Raw genomic sequence first — 13,781 nt, 5'->3', positions numbered from 1 at the left:
TGAAATTCATTTTCTTGCAGACATCCACAACTGGTTATACGAACACAACAGAATCAATGAAGAACTACACACAAAGAAAGATGGGCAAAGAAAGTGTGCAGAAGACAACAAACTGCAAATACAAAAAAAAATGATAGTAAAGAAATAAATGATAAATAATATTGAGAACATGAGTTGAAGAATCCTTGAAAGTGAGTCCATAAGTTGTGGGATCAGTGTTGAGGTCAGTGAACTTAACCACTCTGGTCAGGAGCCTGATCATTTAAGGGTAATAACCTTTCCTGAACCTGGTGGTGTGGGACCTAAGGCTCCTGTACCTTTGTCCTAATGTCAGCAGCCAGAAGAAACCATGGCCTGGATGATGGGAGTTCTTGATGATGGATGCTGCTTTCTTGTGGCAACACTCATTGAAGATGTGCTCAATGTTGGGGAGGGCTTCTCCTGTGATAGACTGGGCTGTATTCATTACCTTTTGTAAGCTTTTCTGTTTTTGTGCAATGGTGTTCCCATAGAAGGCCATGATGCAACCAGTCAGGATACTCTCCACTGTACACCTGTAGAAGATCTACATTACTTAACCTTGTCATAAGCTTTAGTTACCTCTGTATTACACAGCAATCTGCTTCTACTATATAACATCACTATAGCCATTCAGTTATTAAATAAACAGAAAACAAAGGTGGACACAACTCTAACTTTCGGAATGTACTATTTTCAATTCTTCTGCAGTCTGAACGAATCCTGTTTATAATAACTATTACTACCCCATCCAGCAACTAAATTTCCCTCCATGTTTCTTTAATTTTTTTTTATTGGGCCATGTGCCACAATGTTTGCAATCTTGTTGAATCCCATGAGAAAACCCACTTGCATCATATTGAATCCATTTCCTTTATCTATCACATTAGCTACTTCTTCAAATATCGGTTAAGTTTGTGAAAGAGACCATCTCTAAATCATTTGAGCTGGACAAAACACATCTGTTTATCCATTCATCCATTTAGTCTCAGTGAGCTGAACTCAAAGCATGGATTCTAAGAATATGCACTCAATTAAAATTCAACTCACTAATTTGTTCTTCTATCACTTCTTAAACTAGGGCATTTTGTTCGGCACATCAAAACCTCAAGTATAAATAGCACAACGGTTTCATGGCCCTAGACCAGGAATGCTAAAATTAGCTGGATTCCAGCTTCTGTTTGTAACCTGATGACATCTCTTGAAAAGTCTTTTGAACAGAGGTCATTAGATTACAAACAGAAGGACACTGCTTTTGAGGACAATGCCTTCCATAAAAGTAACATGAAATTAAAAGTAGCCAAAGTGAATCACTGAATAATTCAGACTGTGCTAAAACTCTCAAGAAATAATATTGGACTATCAAGAATGAAGTGAATAGACAGTTCCTGCCAACATTGGCTGTCCACACTCATACATGAAAAGTACATGCTGTGACAAGTTTTAGACTAAATCCCTGCAGAAATGTACGTCAGAAAACGCCAAAACACTCAAGAGAAAATTAGAAAGGATGTTCAATACGAGTTCTTTCTTAGATTTGAAAAAAATGTTCTAAACTCTTCATTCATTCATGCGGGCCTGTTCTGAAGTGAATTCAAGTTTGAATTCAAACAGGTTGCATTGTAACTGGATGCTTTGTTTCTCTGATGGGTCTGAGAATTTCCAATGGAGGAAACAAAATGTAGAATCAAAGAATATTTGTGACACAGGAGACCAATCATCCTGCTGTTTCTATGCCAGTTAAAAGAGAGGCACCACCCAAAAGTTACCCTCTAGCTCTAGGTCTAAAGCTCTGTAACTCACAGCTTTTGAACTACACATCCAAGAATATTTCAGATGTGATGAGGGTCTCTAACTCTTTCTTTGTTTTAGGCACTATATTCCAGAACTCTAACTCTCTGGAGAAAAGATTTTTCTTATCTCCCTATTAATCTTTCTACAAGTTACTTTTACCCTAAGCCTGTTTTTTTTTTAACAGAGCTAAGGGAATGGGTCTTTATATAGGTACTCTCAATTTTAAATACCTCAACTATTTCCTTTCAACATCTTCAATTCTGAAGAAAATCACTGCAGCCTTTCCAATCTTTCCCCTTATCTAAAATCTACTTATCTACCCATTCATTCATTCCCAGTGAAATCACATCCTTCCTGTAAGGTAGTCACTGGTAATGTTGCATGGAATACGTGGACAAAAAAAAATGTGATCCACCATTCTAGCTTAACCTTCCTGTTTTAATATTCTTTGCATTGGCTAATAAAGGAAAGCATCTTATAAAATTTTTCACCCTTTCAGTCTGTTTTACTTCTTTCAGCATGCTTCTGCATACAGTACCTTTCAAAGTCACAGTATTTCTCTGCACCTCTCTGTTTCCTGTGATTATTATATATTCCCGTATTTTATTGTGTCACTCCAAATGTATTACCTGAGACTTCTCTGGATTTAACTACCTTTGCTGTTAACAAAGCAATACTTTCTGTCTTCAGTTCTCTGTGCCTTTCTAAATTAAGGTTTATACAGTCCAACATAATTGATTTCATTAATTGCTTATCATTAAAGTTAAACTAACTAGTTTATAATTGCTTAATTTATCCCTTGCATCTTTTCTAAGAGAAAAACAATATAATACTTGCGCTCCAGCAATTCTCTTGCACCACTCCTGTAGACAGGGAGGATTGGAAAATTATGGTCAGAACCTTTGCGATTTCTCTCATTCACATTTACAATCTGCAGTACATTTCATCAAGGTCTAATGATTTATCCACTTCGAAAGATGCCCAAGTCCTTGATACTTCCTCTTTTACTATGATGATCCCAGCAGTGTTGTGAGACTCTTCCTCTTCAATCACAACATCAGAATCATTCAACTCTATTATGAAGACAGCTTAAAATCATTCATTAAGAAGCATCGCAAAGTTCAACATAAATTTATTATCAAAGTACATATATATAATCAAATATAACCCAGAGATTTATCTTCTTGCGGACATACTCAATAAATTTATAATAGAATAATAACCATCATAGAATCAATGAAAGACCACATCAACTTAGGCATTCAACCAGTGTGTAGAAGATAACAAGCTGTGCAAATACAAAAACAAAGAAATAATAATAAATAACTAAATAAACTATAAATATTAAGAACATGAGATGAAGAGTCCTTGAAAGTGAGTCCATTGGTTGTGGGAACAGTTCAACGATGTGGCAAGTGAAGATGAGTGGTTAACCCCTTTGGTTCAAGAGCCTGACGGTTGAGGGGTAATATCTGTACCTGAACCTGGTGGTGTGGATCCTGTACCTTCTTCCTGATGGCAGCAGCGAGAAGAGAGCATGACCTGGGTGGTGAGAGTCCCTGATGATGGATGCTACTTTACTGCGACAGCATTTTGTGTAGATGTGTTGAATGGTGGGGAAGGCTTTACCTGTGGTGAACTGGGCCATCTCCACGACTTTTTGTAGGAGTTTTCATTCAAGGACATTGGTGTTTCCACACCAGGCTGTGATACAGAGAGTCAATATACTCTCCACTACACATCTAGAGAAGCTTGTCAAAGTTTTAGATGTCATGCCAAATCTTAGCAAATCATGAAGGAAACAGAGGGACTGCAATGCTTTCTTTATATGGCACTTATGTGCTGGACTCAGGACAGGTACTGCAAAATAATAACACACGGGAATTTAAATTTACTGACCAGCTGTACCTCTGATCCTCTGATGAGGACTGGCTGATGGATCTCCAGTTTCCTCCTCCTAAAGTCAATAATCAGCTCCTTGGTCTTGCTGATACCGAGCGAGAGGTTGTTGTTGTGGCATCACTGAACCAGATTTTCAATCTCCCTCCTAAATGCTGATTAATCACCACCTTTGATTTGGCCTACGACAGTGGTGTTGTCAGCAAACTTGAATATGGCATTGAAGCTGTGCTTAGCCTCAACAGCCATAAGTGCAAAATGAGTAGAGCAGGGAACTAAGCACACAGCCTTGTGGTGCACCTGTGCTGATGGAGATCATGGAGGAGATGTTGCTGCCAATCTGAACCATAGCATTCAAACCATAATTTCATTATAGTTTGGATTTTCCAGCTCTAAATTCCAGCTTTCACCCTGCACTCTCTGGCCTGCCACCTTTCCTAATTGGTACTCCATCGTCATCATCACTGTGGAGCCTAAAGTCATGCCCCAGACCCTTGAATTGTAGTCACAAAGCTGCAACATTCCTCTTACTTCCAGCGCCTATTCAAATTGTGGTTATTGTACTGAGGCTTATAGCGTATCTAACTGCTCCTGTATGGTATATAGAGAGGTAGTTACACCCAAGGTGCAGGACACAGGAAGCTGGGTGACAGTCAGGAAGGGGAAAGGGGTTAAGGACCCAGTGTAGAGTACCCCTGTCGCCATCCCCCTCAACAACAGGTATTTTACTTTCCAACTCTGTGACTCAGAAGGGAAGGTGGGGGGGGGGGGGGGTTAGAAAAGCCATATTGTGGTGATGACGAATTTGTTAGAGGAACAGACAGGAGGTTCTGTGGATGAGAACAAGATTCCTAAATGATATTTTGCTTCCTGGGTACCAGGGCTTGGGACATCTCGAATGGGGTCCTCGGCATTCTTAAGTGGGAGGGTGAACAGCCAGAGGTCGTGGTCCATGTAGGTACCAATGACATGGGTAGGATGTGTGACGAGGTTCTGCATGGGAGTTCAGGGAGTTAGGTGCTAAGTTAAAGGGCAGGACCTCCAAGGTTGTGATCTCAGGACGGCTACCCATGCCATGTGCTGGTGAGGCCAGAAATGAGAAGACTGTACAGTTTACTATGTAGCTAAGGAGTTGGTGTAGTTGGGAGGGCATAAGATTTTTGAATCATTGGGCTGTCATTTAGGTAAGGTGGGATCTATACAGAAGGGTCACTTTGTATCTGAACTGGAGGGGGACAAATATCCTCGCGGGAAGATTTGTTAATGCTGCATGACGGGGTTTAAATTAGAGCTGCAGGGGAATGGGAACCAGAGTGCCAGAACAGTTAGTGGAGAGGTTGTGGTGACAGATATTGGTAAGACCTCAGACAAAGTCAGGAATCAAAAGGTTGAGCATGGCGCGACTAGTGTCCTGAGCTGCATATATTGAAATGCAAGAAGTATCATAGGAAAGGTGGATTATACTGCTGAGGGTGAGGTAGCTGGTCGACGAACAGAGGCAATGTGTAGTGAGGAGAGGCTGTTGATAACGCAAAATTGCAGTCAACAGGATGAGTTGAGATGTAAAGGGTGGACAAAATCGAAAAGGGTAAATACAGGACTGAAGGAGTTATATTTGAATACACGCAGTATACAGAATAAGGTAGATCAACTTGTAGCATAGTTGCAGATTGGCGTGTATGAAGTTGTAGGCATCACTGAGTCATGGGAGAAAGAAGATTATAGCTGGGAGCTTATTGCCAAAGCATACACATTGTATTGAAAAGACAGGCAGGAAGGCAGAGGGGACGGCGTTGCTCTGCTGGTTAAAAATGAAATCAAATCATTAGAAAGTGACAATGTAGGGTCGGAACGTATTGAATCTTTGCGGATAGAGCTAAGGAACTGCAAGGGTAAACAGACCCCGCTGGGAGTTGTATACAGACCTCCAAACAGTAGTAAGGATGTGGTCCACAAATTGCAATGTGAGTTAGAAAATGCATTTCAAAAGGGCAATGTTACAATAGTGATGGTATTTCAATATGCAGATAGATTGGGAAAATCAGTTTGGTGCTGGATTCCAAGAGGGGGAAATTTCTAGAATGCCTGCCAGCTGGCTTTTTAGAGCAGCTCATGGTTGAGCCCACTCTAGGATCAGCTATTCTGGATTGGGTGTTGTGCAATGAATCTGAATTGTTTAGAGAGCTTAAGGTGAAAGAGGCAAGTGATCATAATATTATCGAATTCACCCTGAAATCTGAGAAGGAGAAACTAAAGTCAGATGTATCCGTATTACAGTGGAGTAAAGGGAATTACAGAGGCATGAGAGAGGAGTTGGTTGGAAGTGATGGAAAAGAGCACAGACAGTGATGACGGCAGAGCAGCAATGGTTAGAAATTCTGGAAGCAATTTGGAAGGCACAGATTATATACATCCTAAAGAGAAAGAAATATTCTAAAGGCAAGATGCCACAACTATGGCTAACAAGTGAAGTCAAAGCCAACATAAAAGCCCAAAGGGAGGGCATATAATAGACCAAAAATTAGTGGGAAGTTCAAGGATTGGGAAGCTCTTAAAAACCAACAGAAGGCAACTAAAAAAGTAATTAAGAAAGGAATGATAGAATACAAAAGTAAGCTAACCAGTAATATTAAAGAGCATACTAAAAATTTCTTCAGTTACATAAAGTGTAAAAGAGAGGTGAGAGTGGATATTGGACCGCTGGAAAATGATGCTGGCGAGATAGTAATGGGGGACAAGAAAATAGCAGAGGAACTGAAAAAGTATTTGCATCAGTCTTCATTGTGGAAGACACCAGCAGTATGGTGGAAGTTCCAGGTTTCAGGACTCATGAAGTTTGTAAAGTTACCATTACTAGAGAAAATGTTCTTGGGAAACTGAAACGTCAGGAGATAAATAATTTTCCTGAACTGAAGCCACACTCGGGTTGGAGGAACAACACCTTATATTCCATCTGGGTAGCCTCCAACCTGATGGCATGAACACTGATTTCTCTAACTTCCATTAATGCCACTCCTCCCCTTCTTACCCCATCCCTGATTTATTTATTTCTCCCCTCCTTTTTTTCCTCTCTCTGCCCATCACTCTGCCTGTTCTCCAACTCCTGCTGGTGCTCCCCTCCTCCTTTCTTTCTCCCTAGGCCTCCCGTCCCATGATCCTTTCCCTTCTCCAGCTCTGTATCCTTTTTTCCAATCACCTTTCTGGCTCTCAGCTTCACCCCATCCCTTCCGGTCTTCTCCTATCATTCCGCATTTCCCCCTCCCCTTCCTACTTCCAAATCTCTTACCATCTTTTCTTTCGGTTAGTCCTGATGAAGGGTCTTGGCCTGAAACATCGACAGTGCTTCTCCCTATAGATGCTGCCTGGCTTGCTGCGTTCCACCAGCATTTTGTGTGTGTTGCTTATTTAGTTCATCTGCCATTTTCCCCCCATTACTACCTCTAGCATAATTTTCCTGGGGTCTGCTGTCCACCCTTGCCTTTCTTTTGCTCTTTATATATCTGAAACTAACTTCTTTTTCCTCTCTTTTATATTATTGGCTAGCATACCTTTATGGTTCATCTTTTCTCTCCTTATTGTTTTTTTTAAACTTGCCTTATTTTTGTCTTTAAAAGTCTCCCAATCCTCTAGCTTCTTACTATTTTTGAAATATTGTATGCCCTCTCTTTTGTTTTTATGCTCTCTTTGACTTCCCTTGTCAGCAACAGATGCTTCATCCTCACTTTCGGAAGCTTCTTATTTGGGAATGAAACGATCCTGTCTTCTGAATTCCCAGAAACTCCAGCCATTGCTATTCTACCATCATCCCTGCCAGTGTCCCCTTCTAACCAACTTTGGCCAGATCCTCTCTAATGCTTCTGTAATTACCTTTACTCATCTGTAAAACGGACACATCTGATTTTCGCCTCTCTCTCTCAAGCTTTGTCACTGCCTCCTAGGGGTTGTTTTACCTTAAGCTCTATAATCATATCTGGTTCATTGCGCACACACACCAAATCTAGAACTGCCTTTTTCCTAGTTGTCTCAACCACAAGCTGTCTACTAAACCAACTCATTCGCATTCGACAAATTCCCTCTCTTGGGATCCTGTGCCAACCTGGTTTTCTCAGTCTACCTGGATATTGAAGTCCCTTCATCACCAGTGTAACATTGCCTTTGTTACATGACTATTTTATCTCCCATGGTAATTTGTACCCCACTGCCTGCTGACTGCTTGGAGTCCTGTATATAATTCCTATCAGGGTCTTTTTACCCTTGCAGTTTCTTAACTTTTCCCACAAGGATTCTACATCTTCTGATCGTAAGTCATTTCTTGCTAAGAATTTGATTTGATGTTTTACCAAAAGAGCCACCCACCCCCTCTGCCCACTTGTCTTTCTGATAGGATGTCTATCCTTGAATGTTTAGGTCCCAGGTGTGAACGTCTTTCAGCTACAACTCTGTGATCCCCACATTGTTGTTTCTGCCAATTTCTAACTGTACTAGAAGCTCTCCTACTTTGTATTCTATACTGTGTGCATTCAAATATAACCCCTTCAATCTTCTGTTCACCAAATCTTCTTCTCAAATTTGTCACCAAAGTTAATTTGTTATCTCTTTCTAAATGCTCTGCCTTTTTTTAAAATATTCTAACATAGAACAGTACAGGCCCTTTGGCTCACAATGTTGTGCTGACTGATTCACTTTAAGTTCAATCTAAACATTTCCTTCAACATAGTCCTTCATTTTTCTTTCATATATGTGTCTATCTAAGGGTCTCTTAAATGTTCCTAGTGTATCTGCCTCTACCACCACCCCCGACAGTGCATTGCACACTCACTGTTTTTTTTTAAAATTACCTCTGACATTCCCCCTATACTTTTCTCCAAAAACTTATGCCCCCTTGTATTAGCCATTTCTGCCCAGCTGTCCACTTTAACTATGCCTTCTGTCATCTTACTCACCTCTATCAAGTTACCTCTCATCTTCCTTCGCTCCAAAGAGAAAAGCTCACTGAAACTATTCTCATAAGACATGTTCTCTAATCCAGGCAGCATCCTGGTAAAACTCCTCTGCACCCTCTCAATGTCCTTCCTATAATGAGGGAAGCAGAAATTGACACAGTACTCCATGTGCAGTCTAGCCAGAGCTTTATAGAGCTGCAACATTACCTTATAGCTCTTGAACTCAATCCCCATCTCAGAGGGCATATGGTGTGTTGGCCTTCATTAACCACCTTATCAATTTGCATGGCAACTTTGAAGGATGTATTGACATGAACCCCAAGATCCCTCTGTTCCTCCACACTGCTAAGAATTGTGCCATTAACCATGTAATGCCTTCCATTGTACTTTCTGAAGTGAGTCAATTAACATTTTTTTCAGATTGAAATCCATTTGCTGCTTCTCGGCCCAACTCTGCATCCAATCAATGTCCTATTGTAACCTGTGACAACCATCTACACTATCCACAATGTCACCAAACTTCTTGCTATCTTCAAACTTACAAACCTACTCCTCCACTTCCTCATCCAAGTCATTTATAAAAATCACAAAAAGCAGGCGTCTCAGAACAGATCCCTGCAGAACAACTCTGATCACTGGCCAGAAAGCAGAATATGCTCCACCTACTACCACTCCCTGCCTTCTGTGGGCAAGCCACTTCCGAATTCCATCGGGATCCTGTATTTCTTAATGAAACTTGCCATGAAGAACCTTGTCAAATGCCTTACTAAAATCTATATACACCACATCCACTGCTCTACCAAACACCAATTTGTTTTGTCACTTCCTTGAAGAATTCAATCAGCCTCTTGAAGCATGACTTTCCCCTCACAAAATCATGCTGATTATCCCTAATCTGTCTATGGTCATAATTCCTGTCTCTAAGAATCCTCTCTAATAGTTTGCCCACTCACTGGTGTACAATTCCCAGGATTATCTCTATTACTTTTATTTAATAAGGAATAATATTTGATACCCTCCAGTCTTCTCATATCTCCAAATATCGCCAAAGGCACAGCAATTTCTTCCTTCGCCTTCTGGAATAACCGTGTATATCTCATCCAGCCCCAGGGACCTGTCTATCCTAATGTTTTTCGAAAGTTCCAGCACATCCTCTTTCTTAACATTACCATGTTTCAGAATATCAGCCTATTTTATAAAGTCCTCTCCTTGGTGAATACTGAAGCAAAGTGTTTATTAAGGACATCTCATACCTCCTCCTTCTCCAGGCCCATGCTATTTCTTGTATCTCTGACTTGTCATATTCTCACTTTATTTATCCTTCTGTTAAAACACAGAACAGTACAACACAGGAACAAGCCAGTTGGCCCACAATATTGTGCTGAAATCAAATGGCCAACTAAACTAATCTCTTTTGTTTACACAATATCCATATCCTTCTATTTTCTTCACATTCACGTGCCTATCTAAACGTCTGGTAAAAGTCCTTAATGTATCTGCCTCTACCACCACCCCTGGCAGTGCATTCCATGCACCAAACACTCTCTGTGTAAAAAAAAAAACTTACCCCTCACATCTCATTTGAAATTACTCCTTCTCACCATAAATGCATGTTCACTGGTATTAGAAATATCAACCCTGAGAGAAAGAGCTGTCTATCTACTCTATCTATGTCTCTTACAACTTTATACACCTCTATCGTTGGTTTGTGGCTATCCCTCAGGTCGAGGATGATGGTCTTCATTCCGTTTCCACAGAGCGAAGACGCCTGTGCGTGTATTTGTTTAACGTGTATTTGATGTTGCACTCCAAGAAGCACACGATACTTCACAAATCAACCAACTGATTCCAATGGCATGGAAACCACGATGATTGGAGCTGATGGATTTGTTGCAGCCTTCATCCGCCTTCACCGCCGTTGAGTTTGAAGTAACTTCGTCCACCTGTTCCACCATTGAGGTTTTGGTTGGATTGTTCTTTGTCAGGGACCTCACCCTCGACCTTACCGCCATGGGTGACCCTACCAGGAGCATAGCTCCAGACAGCATCGCTCTTGGGATCTCAGGACCACACAAGCTTCTCCACCATGACCGGGTGACAATCCACAGAGAAGATACACCTCCATGAAAAGATGGCAAGAACTCTTCCACGAGCTGCTGAACAGACCAGGAACCATCACCGGAAGCGCTGGGCAGATACACCCTCAACCCATACTGTTCGAGCTAGATGCTCCGCCTACTCTTCACGAGGTCATCAAAGCCATCAAACAGCTAAAACCCAACAAAGCACCAGGGCCTGACGGTATCGCAGCCAAGATCTACCAGTATGGTGGTAACACACTGACATCATGCCTGCACCAACTGTTCACAAAGTTGTGGGGAGCTGCAGAACTACCACAAGACTTCAAAGATGAATCAGTCGTGACTATCTACAAGAACAAGGGAGACAAGAGAGACTGCAGTAATTACCGTGGCATCTCTCTTCTGTCAGTTGCAGGAAAATGCCTCGCAAAGATCATCCTTAGATGCTTGGTGTCCAACATCAGTGACAACATCCTTCCAGAAAGCCAGTGTGGTTTTCGAACAGGCCGTGGTACAGTGGACATGATCTTCTCACCGAGGTCGCTCCAAGAGAAATGTGCTGAACAGCAGAGAAGCCTCTAGGTCACATTTGTTGATCTAACCAAAGAGTTTGACACTGTTGGTAAAGATGGCCTCTGGAAGCTCCTACCAAAATTCGGTTGCCCCCCACACCTAACCAACATCATCCGTCAATTCCACAAAGGCATGAAAGGCCGCATCAACGTGTGTGGTGAGTTGTCAGACCCATTTCCCATTAGCAACCGTGTAAAACAGGGTTGTGTTTTGGCTCCTACTCTGTTTGGACTATTCTTCGCTGCTGTTCTTCAAGATGCCACATCAGACCTGAAGTCAGGGGTCTTCCTACAAACGAGGGTTGATGGCGGCTCCTCAACCCTACGAGACTGAGAGCAAAAACAAAAGTCAGGGATATTGTGGGGCATGAGCTACAGTTTGCTGATGACTGTGCACTGGTTGCCCACTCTCTCGAAGACTTACAGGAGATCACCAGTCGCTTTGCCAGTGCAGCCAAAAGCTTCGGACTGACAATCAGCCTGAAAAAGACGTAAGTTTTGTACCAACTGGCTCCTGGCTCAAGCTACGAAGAGCCAACTGTCCTCATTGACGACACTTGTCAAAATGCTGTCAACAAGTTTTGCTACCTGGGCAGCACAATAACATCCTCAGCTTCTCTGGATGGAGAGATTGAGTCAAGAACCAGAAAAGCCTGTTTTGCCTTTGGTCAGCTGAAAGATCGAGTTTGGTCACAGAACATCAGGTTGGCCACCCAGTGCAAGGTATACAGGGCCGATGTCATATCAGCCTTGCTATATGGATGTGAGACTTGGTGTCCATATCAGAGTCACTTACGCCAGCTTGACCAACTGCAGCAGCATCACCTATGTTCTCTGATGAAGATCACCTGGTGAGACAAAGTCTCCAATACTGAGGTCCTCTCTCGAGCCGAAATGCCAGCAGTTTCAACCTTGGTGATGTCAGCCCAACTGCACTGGGCAGGACATGATGTCAGAATGCCTGATGGAAGACTGCCCAAGGACATCTTGTATGGCCAACTGTCCAGTGGTATCCAAAAACAAGGAGGCCAGCGACTACGGTACAAGGATGTTCTGCACAGGAGCCTCAAGAAAGCTGACATTGCCCCATCAACATGGGAGGATCTGGCTCAAGGTTGCTCACAGTGGAGGGACGCCATCAGAAAAGGTGTGGACGCTGCTGAGAACAAGCTTATAGAGGCAACAGAGGAAAGGCTCAGCAAGTGCCACAACAGAGCTTCTGCCCCTGCTGCCCCTCCAAGTCTCACCTGCCAAGTATGTGGCAAGCGGTGCCTGTCAAGGATTGGCCTGTACAGCCACTCCAGGACGCACATATCAAATCCCACTAACTGACTGAAAGGAACCATCATCATCCTATGGGATGGATAGCCAGAGAGACACTTCTATGAGATCTCCCCTCAGCCTCTGCTGCTACTGAGAAAACAACCCACGTTTGTTCACCCTTTTGTTATAGCATATGCCCTCTAATTCAGGAAGCATCCTGATAAACCTCCTCTGCACCCTCTCCAAAGCCTTGACATCCCTTCTACCGAAACGGTATGCAATACTTGAGATGCAGCCTAACTAACATTTTATAAAGCTGCAACATATCTTCCTGACTTTTGAACTCAGTGCCTCACATAATAAAGGCAAGCGTGCCATCTGCTTCCTGAACCACGCTATCAACCGGTGTGCCACTTTCAGACAGCTATAAACTTAGACCCCAAAATCCCCCTGCTCATTAAAAATGTCTTGCCTTTAACAGTGTACTGTCTCTTTACACTTGACATCCCAAGTTGCAATACTTCACATTTAGCCAGGTTAAACTCCATCTGCCTTTCCTCTGCCTATACCTGCAACTGATCTATTTCCAGCACTATTCTTTTTCAGTCATCTACACTGATTACAACACAACCAATCGTCATATCATCTGCAAACTTACTAACCCACTCATTTGTGCACATCACAGACAGCAGAGGACCCAATACTGTTCCCTTCAGAATACCCCTGCACATTGAGGGGCCTCTGCACCGGATCAAAAAAAGCTTCAGAAAGTTGTAAACTCGCCCAAAAAAGGTGATGTCTCAGGAAGATGGCATCCATCACTAAGGACCCCCATCACCCAGGACATGGCCCTTTCTTACTGATACCATCAAGAAGGAGGTACAGGAGCCTGAAGACACACACTGAAAGTTTCAGGAACAGTTTCTTCCCCTCCATCATCAGATTTCTGAATGGATAATAAACCCATGAACTCTACCTTTCTACTTTTTGCTCCCTTTTTGCACTACTTATTTAATTTATTTTCTGATATATATTTCTTGTTGTAATTTATAGTTTTAAAAATCATTAGGTATTGCAAAGTATAGTTGCTGCAAAAGAACAAGTTTCATGACATTTGCCAGGGATGTTAAATCTGATTTTGATTCTGATTCTGACTCTAATCACAGACCTCCAGCTGGAATAAGTCCCTTTGACCATTACCCTCTGTCCAT

Source organism: Hemitrygon akajei, chromosome 3 (genome assembly GCF_048418815.1).
Source record: "Hemitrygon akajei chromosome 3, sHemAka1.3, whole genome shotgun sequence".
NCBI classification, from domain to species: Eukaryota; Metazoa; Chordata; class Chondrichthyes; order Myliobatiformes; family Dasyatidae; genus Hemitrygon; species Hemitrygon akajei.
Note: the sequence above shows the minus strand (reverse complement) of the source record.